This window comes from Pteropus alecto, unplaced genomic scaffold, assembly GCF_000325575.1.
Source record: "Pteropus alecto unplaced genomic scaffold, ASM32557v1 scaffold42, whole genome shotgun sequence".
Classification (NCBI taxonomy): domain Eukaryota; kingdom Metazoa; phylum Chordata; class Mammalia; order Chiroptera; family Pteropodidae; genus Pteropus; species Pteropus alecto.
Genome location: NW_006434825.1, coordinates 16,364,411 through 16,374,863, shown reverse-complemented (window position 1 = coordinate 16,374,863; position 10,453 = coordinate 16,364,411). Strand labels below are relative to the sequence as shown.

Genomic DNA, 10,453 nt, shown 5'->3' with positions numbered 1-10,453 from the left:
CTCTTTCCCAATTAGAGGCCCAGTGAAGGCATGAAGCCACCTGATGGTGTCATTTTATAACCACTGATCAAGCTTTAAGTTCGATTTGCTCTCAGCCTTGTAGCTGCAAGATATAAAAATTCTCTGGTTTACTCACCAAGCCTTGCGCTGAGAATTTGTCCTTCGAGCTCGTCTTTCTTTCCTTTAAGCTGTTTAATGTCATTAGCAGAACACCCTGCCCAACAGCCCTTGACTTCAGACTCATTTTTATATTCTTCCATGGCAGGAGCCACCAGGTCCCCGAAGCCTTGCTTTTGATGGGCACTTTGTTCTGGGGGACCACAGGATTAGCAGCCTCACCATAGCACGCCATGGGCTGCTGCTGTCCTGTTTCTTAATACTAGCTGGATTTTCCCTGCCCTCGGACCAGTTTCCAGTCTTACATCGGCCTCCCTTTCCCTTAGAATTTCTTGCTCCATCCACTCCTAGCTGTATTTTTGTACCAATCGAGGTTCTTAGTTTTAAGAAACAGAAACTGATTCTGGCAACTCTAAGCAGAAAAGGAATTTATCGAAGATACTGGAGGATCCGATCTGAAAGAGACCCACCGCCTCTGCTGGACACAGACATCACGGTTGGCACTACCAGTGTGGGATGGAGGTGCTACCACCTTTGAAAGCTGGCACTGCCACCATCGTGCGCTGAGACGCGCTTCTTCACTCGGCAGCTTTAATTCAAAGTTAGGCGTGTAGGTCTCATTGGAGAGACCAAGTAATGTGCCCAGCTGTAAGGGAGGCTGGGAAAAGGAGGCAGAAAGGGGCATTTTAAGCTTCTTTCATGGGAGGCAGGTTCTGTCTCGAAGCTGGGGATACCTCTAACACAGGAAATGGGCTCAGGTGTGGAGTGATCAAAGGAATGACTCACATTTACTGCAAGAAGCCACCTGGTGCATCTAGGGCTCTGGCCTGCAATGCTGGCCTTGTCGGCCGCATGCTCTAATCAAGGGCCTCACCAGCCATTGGGTTCTGCGCAGGGAGGAGTAGGTAATGGAGCAGCTCTATGCAAAGGCAGCATGGCCTGGAGGCACTCATAGAACCAGGCTCTGCTGGTAGCTGAACCCCCCAAGTGTCTTCAAGTAAGTTCTCTAACTTCTTGGTACACTGTAGTGATTGTGAGGCAGGAGAATGAGATCTCATCGCCCCTCTCAACTTGTTCTCCGTGTGACCCTGAATGCATACAGTAGCCTTTCCATTAAATGGGGGTACTATTAGCATCTTCTCTGTGAGGTTGTCACGAGGATTAAATGAGATGATGGATGTAAAGTCCGTAGCACAATGCGTGGCAAATTGTCAGAATTCAGTAACTGTTAAGTGCTGGTTGCAATCTTTAATATTAGGGATGATACAATGACCCCTTCCTTTCTTCATGGTAGCTCTATGAAAATAAGTGAGCTGCTTTACGTCCATCTGATAATTTCAGGGTGGTCGTGTCTGTGACAGCTCAGGGAACTCTGAGGACCTGTCATGAGATATGTCCACCCCCTTCTGCTTCTCTTTTTCCTATTTTTGTCCTTCTATCCACTTTGCCTCTCTGTTTTGGTCTTCTGCTTTCTTCCCACCTGATTGCTGACCTCCCTTGTTTTTATATCATCTGCTCTCACTCATTATGACTGCCATTCATCAACTGTCCTACCTGTGTTTCATGCAGTCAAGCGCTCACAGCCTGGGGGGATGCCCAAGGGTGTGTCCCTCAGGAAATCTGTGTGTGGGTCTTTGTGGGGGATGAATATGGAGAAAGACCTCCACCCCACTTCCCAGCACTTGGCTCCTGTGATGGTTAATTTTATGTGTTACCAGACACTTGGACATGGTTTGCCATTAATGAACTTCCCAGACACTCCACCAGCCCTTCATGAGAACTGGCCCCATTTGCCAACCTGGTAACCATCGAATGGTTTTTCCCACACAACCCAAAGACTAGTCTCATGATTAAGGCCTCTTGAGTTTTTGTGGTTTTTTTTTTCCTTTTTCTAGTTTTAGGAGATAGTGATGATATATAGCCCAAAGGGAACGGCAAGCTTATTTGAATGCTGGGCCTTCTACCTTGGGCATAGCAGGCTTTTTGTAAGTGCCCACACACTGTTGCCCTGCATGGTGGATGTGAGTGTGGTTTTCTGTCAACTTTGGACATTGCAAATGTGAAAGTAACCACAAGTATAAATAGGTGCTAAAGGAACAGACAGAAAGCCAGACAACAGGGAAGTGCTTGTGTTTACCTGGGCGCACAGGTGTTTGTTTAACATGTTCTTGAGCAGATGAATCCAGGTCATAAATGGAAGGGAAGGGCTAAGGGTAGAGATGCAGAATCACCAACTTCCTCCCAACTAAACACTTGATCTGGATTATCAGTGTCTCAAGGACATAGTTGCTGGTCTAACCACAGCAAGCAGGTGCTCTCGGTGACTGTACTGCAGAAAGTCTGGGGAACAGAAAAAGAAAGGTCACATTCATTACTGTCTTGACAGGCCAAATGGGCCATGCATGATGACCAGAGAATCAGGAAGAAAGGGGTAGGCTCCAGGAGGGGCCTCTAAGTCACAAGGGAAACTCTGGGATTTGATCCAAACCCATGGAATTGATTAATGGCATTCCATTCATATATTCAGCAGACATCGACTGAGCATCTGCTAAATGCTGGGCCCTGGGCATGTGGCAGGGATACAGCAGTGAGTAGGATTCTCCTCCACCTCCCACGGGTGTAGAGCTGTTCTCTACTGTGGTAAACGCCGAAGGAGCCCAGAAACGAGACAGCCTGCCAGGGACTGGTGCACAGACGGCTACATGGCTTCACTTCTCAGCCCTCCCTTGAATCGAGTCCAACTGACTCTTGACTCTCCAACCGAGAGAAGGCAGTAGGGTGTCCCCACCCTGGCCCAGGCTGGCTGCCCACTGGATTTCTCACTCAGTGTTCTGGCCATTTCCGATGCAGCCGGCCCAGGGGCTTAGCCCAGAGGCAGCTGTGGGGCATGGGTCTGGCAGGCAGGCAGCCGGAGAACACTTGAGAATTAACCCCGACCAGGAGTGTGTGTCTCCTCAGAGGACTCGAGGATCATGGACATCCTCCCTATTTATGGTACCACCCCCAAAATTCTAGGGACTGGGAGATGGGGTTGATAATCACTGTGTGGGTCTGACAGAAACAGTAGAGCACCCTCCTCACCCTTGGGGGTTTCGTCAGCCCCATGGTTCCCTGAGGATGGAGAAGGCCCCTCTGGAGCCTGAGCTCAGCCCTAGATCGGTGGGTCCTGGGGTCCTCTTGGGGGACACCGTCTGCCTCAGAGCTGAGGAGTGGGGAAGGGCCAGCCAGGAAGCAAGTGGGGCCCACGTGTGTTTGGCCTTTCCTCCTGCATCTTGCCTCTCTCTCTCCTCTCTCTCTCTTGCTCTCTTTGCAGATTTAGACATGGCTGGAGAGCCTAAGCCCAGCCCTGCCCAATCAGGCCAGAAGAGGCAGCGAGGCACAGCCATCTGCTTGTGAGTCTGCTGGGGAGGGAGGCTGGTCCTCAGCTTGTTTGGGGCCCTGGATTCCCCTGGGTCAGAATGTGGGCACCAGCTCAGGCTGCCTGTCCTACTCACTGTGGCACCTGAGAAGGTCTCTTCTCCTTTGGCCCCAGGTTTTGTCTGTAAACTGAGGGAGTCGACCCAGCTCATTCCAAGACCCCTTCACACTGATGTAACCCAGCCACCATCCTGCTGGCGGAAGAGGGTGTCCCCTTCTCCCACCTGAAGCCAGGGGGTCTGGTCCTCCCAGGGAAGCCTCACCCATGGGACACTTGAGGGGCTTTTTCCAAGAATATATTGGGAAGTAGCAAACGGGAACCTTTCTGGATGAAATATTGCCCCTAATCTGGGAAGCTTAAAAAAGTTTTCAATAAACTTTTAGACATTTTCAGAAAGGAGCTCACCAACCTCTGCCAGCCAACGTGCCGTTTTCACAGGCATAATGAGGGTGTGTGTGAACACAGTGGCTCTTTGGTCCCTTGGCTGGGCATTCATGATAGTGGAGCTCAACTCTGGGGCCCCTTTGTGGGCATTTGAGTGATTTCTGTCTTGCGGGTGGGGGGAGCCAGTAGCAGGTGGTTTCTCTTAGAAACAGCACCGTGTAAACACAAACAGCCTGGTGCTGAAGGTTCCGGTTTCTTTTGGATTTTGCTCTAGCTCATGTCCCAGGAAGTGGGATAGTAGGGCTGGGAGGGTTGGGGAAGGGGGGCTGCTGCTCTGCCCCTCCAGGTTGAACTTGAGAAAGGTCAGGTCAAATCTCTCCCCACCAGCAGCAGCCTAAGCGTCTGAGGCAGCTCGTGAGAGCCGGCACGGGTGGCTTTTTCACTACTTTTGTTTTGGGCTATGCGTAGATGCGTCCTCACGGATAACTCATAATTTTTTAAACTCGCGTTTCTTTAGCGGTGCAGAACTGCATTGCGGTGTATGGGTTGGCTGTCTCACATGTAAAACTTTTATCTAGAGGTGTCTGTTGATACAGTTTGGTAATTATCTGTCTGATGGGAGGTAAGCTGTAATCTCCCGTAGTTCTCTCATGTGATTTTTAACATGGCCTCTTTGGAGGCTGAGTGAACCCCTTACGCAGTTCTTCAGCTCCAGTCACCGTTTCAGATTTCATTTTCCGTCCATCACCACCCCGTGCCCAGCAGACTCAGACCCAGTCTTGTTGGCCCTGTGAGAGGGATGGGTGTGGGTACAGGGAAGCAACCGGGAATGACGGCAGCTGTGCAGCCAGGGCTCACACTCCCTTTAGAGAGGCCCCATCTCTCAAGGCCTGGGGTGAGGGTGGAGTCCTGAAGACTCCAGTGTCTGCAGGGAACTCCAGTGGAAAGAATGAAGCACTTCCCTGGATGCTCAGGCAGCGTGGGTTTGGGACAGGCGTGGGTGGGTAGCTATGGCTCCGACTCCTTGGATTGGGCAGAGGAGGGACAGGTTGGGGATGGGGTTTGGTGGCCACTGAGCTGCTGGATGAACTACCTCTTCATGAGAACTGGTCAAGTCCAGGCTACGTGATTTGGGCCTCAAAATGGAATTCCCCAACCTAGAGGGAAAAGTTTGTGGTAGAAGGATTGCCCCAGGTCTCCTACCCCTGCCCCCAACCCCTACCCTTGCCCCTGGCACTGAGGATGTTTGAGGAAGTGGCTTGACCTCTGCGCATGGGGCCATTCCGAAGGGGCATTTTATTTCTCTTTTTTTTTTTTTTATGGGAAGCCCCAGCTTTGCAGGCTGTAACCACTAGCCCTGATCAGGGGGACTGATGCGGCTTCATACCCGCGAGCAGACTGCTGCCTCCTAGGGTGAAAGGGGCAAGGCCATAACCCCAGGACACAGGCGTTAGCCCTGGCCGATGACAAAGGCAGGGGTCGGGGGAAGGGAGGCAGCAGGGAGGCCCCCCAGGCCCAGAGGGACCCTTGTCTGCAGCGAGCACTGCTGTAGCGGTACATGCGGCTAAATCCCTGTCCCAATTTGAGAAGCCTCCAAATCTGTGCTCAGCAGTTAGTGTAATACCATTCCTTTTCTATTACATTACCATTCATTTTGGGCTACTTTAAAATGTCATTTTAGGAAAAAATGCAAGAAAGGAAAAATTGTTGTTCGCGATTGCATTGGCCGGGAATCGAACCCGGGCCTCCCGCGTGGCAGGCGAGAATTCTACCACTGAACCACCAATGCTACGGCGAAAACCATTTGCTCTCGGCAGCTCAGGTGGTTGGCTACAGGCCCTGCGCCCTGACAGATCTTTGCCGGTCTTGACCCTGTCGGGAAGAGGGGCTCCCGGCCAGCCGAAGGGGTCTCAGACAAGCGAGAATTATCCTCTCAGCGATGATGTTCAGATGGCGTTTGTCACCTTGAGTTTTGTCCCGGCTGAGTCATTCCTGGCCGTCAGGGGGCTGCTTGTTTACTACACCGCGCCAGGAACCCAGGCCCCGACCCCGCAGCGCCGAGGGTGGGTACGCGCCCTCCCCGCGTTCAGCGAGCTTGCTTTTCTTTCTCCATGCCTTCCACCGCCGGAATCAGCATGCCTGAGGTTCCTGGGCCACCCGCCCAGGCTGCCTGAAGCCAGAAAGTAGGGGTGGGGGTGCCCGGAAATCTCACCCGCAGGCCTGGAGATCCCGCAGGATGAAGGGGAAGGGGCCCCCGAATGTTCTCCATTCCGCCTCCGTGGTCCCTCAAAGACACCGACCCTCGTCGGCAAGGCCTGAGCTGGGTCGTGGGCGCACAGTACCAGAAAGTTGTTTCAGAAACTGCTGCCCTCAGCATATCACACCACCCTTCCCCCTCAATTCATTACCCGCCTCAGCCCTAGGTGGCACCTGAAGCTCTTGCAGTTGTGTCTCCTGGGGTCATTTTGCCCAGGGCTGAACCCAGTTGTCTCTTTCCACCGGTATCCCCATCCCTCCTGAGTACCAGTTCCCTGGAGGTGATGGTGCATGAGCGAAGTGGGTGCGGCCGAGCAGTGGGGGTCTGGGTCCCTCTAAGGCCCTCCTCTCTTCCCCGGCCAGGAGCAAAGGGCAAGGTGGGTTGGCCACATCGCTAACACTGCCTGACTGGCCCTGACAGTGCTGGGCCCTGCATCCTGGCAATTCCCATGTGAGGATTAAAGGCTCTCAAACCCCTACCATGGCTTTGGGCTCTCACTTAACTCTTCCCTTTTATCTTTTGCCAGACTAAGATCGAGAACATCAGCAGTGCCTGGGGCAGGCAGAGGAGCCTTTGGAGGGCCTGGCTCTGTTTGATCAGAAGCCTGTGGGAAATTGTCCTGCTTCTGCCACCTGGAAGGTGTCCCTTATCAGAGGCCCACCATGGGGAAGCTAGTTTGCTATGGTCTCTCAAAGTTACCTTGGTCAAGCCCCTAGGGGCTCTTCCAGTGGAGAATACTGGGGTTCTAAGGAAAAGCTGCATTCCTGTTTCCCCAAGTTAATCTGTGCTCTGGGCAAGGACTCAGGCCCTGGACAGTGACTCCTTCACCATTTGTCTCTGCCACAGCTGCAGTAACTATGACCTTGACTACAAGCTGTACAGGTGAGTGGGTCCTGCCTCCTTGGTCCTCTGGACAAACAGGTGTGGCTAGTTGGCCTCCTTCTCTGTACTGTCCCATAGGGTGTATGAATACCAGAGGATACCTCCACCACTCATCAACCACATGCCTATCAAGATCCAGAGGACCTACCTGGGCACGTGGGTCAAAAGCAGCTTCACTCCCCGCAAGGCCCCCAGGAATAGCCACCTGCCCCCAGGGCAGATAAAGTGTGAGTGAAAGGGCACAGCCCTCACCTGCAGAGGAGCTGGGCATCCCTTAGCAGTCGGGGCAGGCCTGAGAGCCCTGGCGGCACTGCCCTCTGGTGGAGCACCAACTCTGGGCCCTCTCCCAACAGTCAGACTGAGGAGCTGCCCTCCATTAGAGGGGAGCTGAACCACATGGAAGCCCAGGTGACACCTTTTGGAGAATCTCGAGTGCATGGACGAGCAGAGGGACCAGCTTCCAGGTCGGGCACCCCGCACTCTTAGTGGGCTCCAGCTTTTTCCACTCTTGAAGGTCACGTGATCGGGCACCCCGCACTCTTAGTGGGCTCCAGCTTTTCCCACTCTCGAAGGTGCCAGCAGCACCTGGAGCCCTGCCTTGGGCTTTCCCTGTCTGCAGGGCTCCCCCTGACACACAAACACTCCCTATGGTTTCTCCTGTGGCTTCTAGGTTGTCCTTTGACCCTCACCCACTCAGTAGCTATCTGGAGCTTCCCCCTGACACACAAACACTCCCTATGGTTTCTCCCGTGGCTTGAAGATCCTGTGGCTTCTAGGTTGTCCTTTGATCCTCACCCACTCAGTAGCTATCTGGAGGCTGATAAGTGTCTCAGTCCAAGCCTATCTTGTCCTCTCAAGCCCTAACACCCTAGATCAGTACTAGGCATCAAGTGGCCTCTCTGGGGTCAGCTGGGGCCTCCAAACTCAACCATTAACTGGTGACTCTCCCTGCACAGGTACAGAGGACAGTGAAGAGAACAGGGGCCCTGAAAGTAAGGGTTCCTCATGCAGAGCTACTGAACCGCGGCAGGAGCCCAGGAGCCAGAGGGCCCATCCAGAGGCAGACAGCTCCAAGGAGGGCAGAGACCTGGAGGAGGCAGTGAGCAGCCTGGCGCCTCTCGCCATCCTCGCCTTCCTTACATTTGGGTCCTGAGGCCTCCCTATGAGCACCGAACGGACTCAGGTTCGTGCGGGAGTCCAGCAGCGGTGGTTGGGAGGAGGCATGACATCCACTGCGGACAATGCCCATAGGATAAGCTGTACCCTTTTTATCCTCTCTCAACTCAGGCTTGGTTGGCTCAGCTGAGCCGGTTTTGGGCTGAAATCCCATCCCCTCCTGGAAGAGTGGGTGGGCTACTTTGAGTAGTGTAGAGGGAATGTCACACGTATGCCTCATGGTCCTGGACCCCTTGCCTAAGAACCACTTGGAAAGGTTGTTAAAACCCCGATTTCTGCCCTTTTCCTGCTCCCACCTCCACTTGCTGCCCCAGGGTCTTTAGGCTGTCTACATGGTACCATGCTCCCCAGAAAAGCTGTAGAAAATGTACCTTCCTGGATGGAGACTATCCAAACCTGGACCTGACAACAGCCCTTTGTGCAGCATTAAAGAGCCCGAATGTTCCCTGCCCTACCATATCCTCCTCCTCTCCTACTGGTGGTCCCCAAGGAGGGCCAAGCCCCCACCGCTGTTTGGGCCATCTCAGCAAAGCTGGGGCTGCTGGGGAGTTGGCAGTGGTGAGCTTCCTTTCTTCCACCTGCCCAGCTCTGCCCCTTGGCCTGCTGAGCTCAAAAGGGTTCTTTACTGCTGCCCAGGCCTGAGTTACATCCGAGAAGTCTCGGTTAGATGGAGAGAATGCTCTTTTGTCTGATGGTTCCGGGTTCCCAGATTTCAAGAAGAATCTAGAGTAGCACTGAGCTGCCAAGCTGCAAAGTGAAGTAAAGGTTGGGGGAGATGACAGCCCTCCCTTTCCTAGCCATACCATCTCTCAGCCCCCTCGGCTAGAGTCCTGCTTTTTTTTCCTACAGGTGAAGAATCATGCGCTGGACCAGGAGGGCAGCCAGTAGGTTGGAACCTCTCCAGACGCATCTGTTCCAGGCACCTTCCCGAGTGGCTCCCTTCTTTGCCTTGTGTGGTCTTTTCAAGACCTCCTGGTAGCATCTAACTGGAGGCACCCATCCTGGAGCAAGGGCAATGGGAGTGGAGGCGCAGCTCAGCCAAACCAGCTGGGAAGCTTCCCTGTAATGGTGGCTTTAGCTTTGGAGGCAGTGTTTCCAGACAATAGACCCGGGGCTGGCAGGAGTGAGGAGGAGGCCTGCATCCACCAGCACCAGCTCACCATGCTCATGAAGCTGGGACTGTTTTGCAAGGGGCAGCTGGACAGGGCCGCCAGGAGCACCATCGGCCCTCTGATTGCAGGTACTATTTCAGCTGCTCTTCTCCTCTTGCAAGGTCCCACCAGTCCCGTCTGGGTGTGAAGCATCCCCCAGCATTGGGCCCAGACAGCTTTCTCCAGCTACACTGTACAGGAAACAGTCTACTGTCCCCCTGCCTGAAACTGAGCTTTAACATCTTCAGCATGTGCCCCACATAACCCCTTTTGGTTCCAGATGCCCCATCCATCCTACAAAATCATCCTTCAGAATGAGGGTATCATTTTTATGTCATGTTTTTATCTTGTCTCTTGATGGTGTGAGTTTGTAGTTCAGGTCTGCTCTGGAAATATGTTATGTCAAAAGGGGAAAAATAATATTTGTATTTCTTTTCTCTGGGTAGGGGTTCTTAGCATGGTCTCTGAGCCTTTTTGGCTCTTGGGCTGCCCCAAGCTAGCCCTTCAGAGAGAAGCTGTGCAGGCCCAAGACACCCAAGTTCAGAAGTTCATTCCAGACTGGGGCACAGAAAGACCAGGCTGCCCTGCCTTCCTCTAAGATACCTTCTCCAGGTACCTAAGTACAAATCCATGGGGTTCCAGAGCCACACAGAGAAGATCCCACCCTTGTGGTCAGCCAGCCAGGGCAGCTCTCCCCTACAGAATGGCCAGGATGCATCTGCATTCCCAAAATGCAGCAGCTCTCACTCTTGGCAGTTCACCTGCTCTCCTAAGAGACAAAACTAGGTAAGAGACATCAGTTAATGAAGCCAGCCCAGGTCCCCACTTTTTGAGCAGCAGTGGAAGCCTCTGGCTATGCTGCTCTGCACATGGCCAAGGAAGGATGAGATATGGCTTCCACCAAGAGCCAAACCCTTTCCAGCTACCCGACCTTGAGCTATGGTCTTGCCTAACACCAAACCAGGGATAGAAGTGGGCCCAGAATGTTCCTGGGGCAAAAAAAACTCCCCACTCCTGTCACACCTCAGCACTGGTCCTCACTCTGGCACTTGAGGGGCAGCAGCTTCT

The 10,453-nt window shown here is 53.3% G+C and overlaps 1 non-coding gene across 1 annotated transcript; it reads right to left on the bottom strand.

Annotated features, from left to right (window-relative positions):
* Window positions 1–5,637: 5,637 nt before the first annotated feature.
* Window positions 5,638–5,708, bottom strand: TRNAG-GCC. Its single transcript has one exon. It is a non-coding gene; the product is annotated as a tRNA-Gly (tRNA).
* Window positions 5,709–10,453: the final 4,745 nt, after the last annotated feature.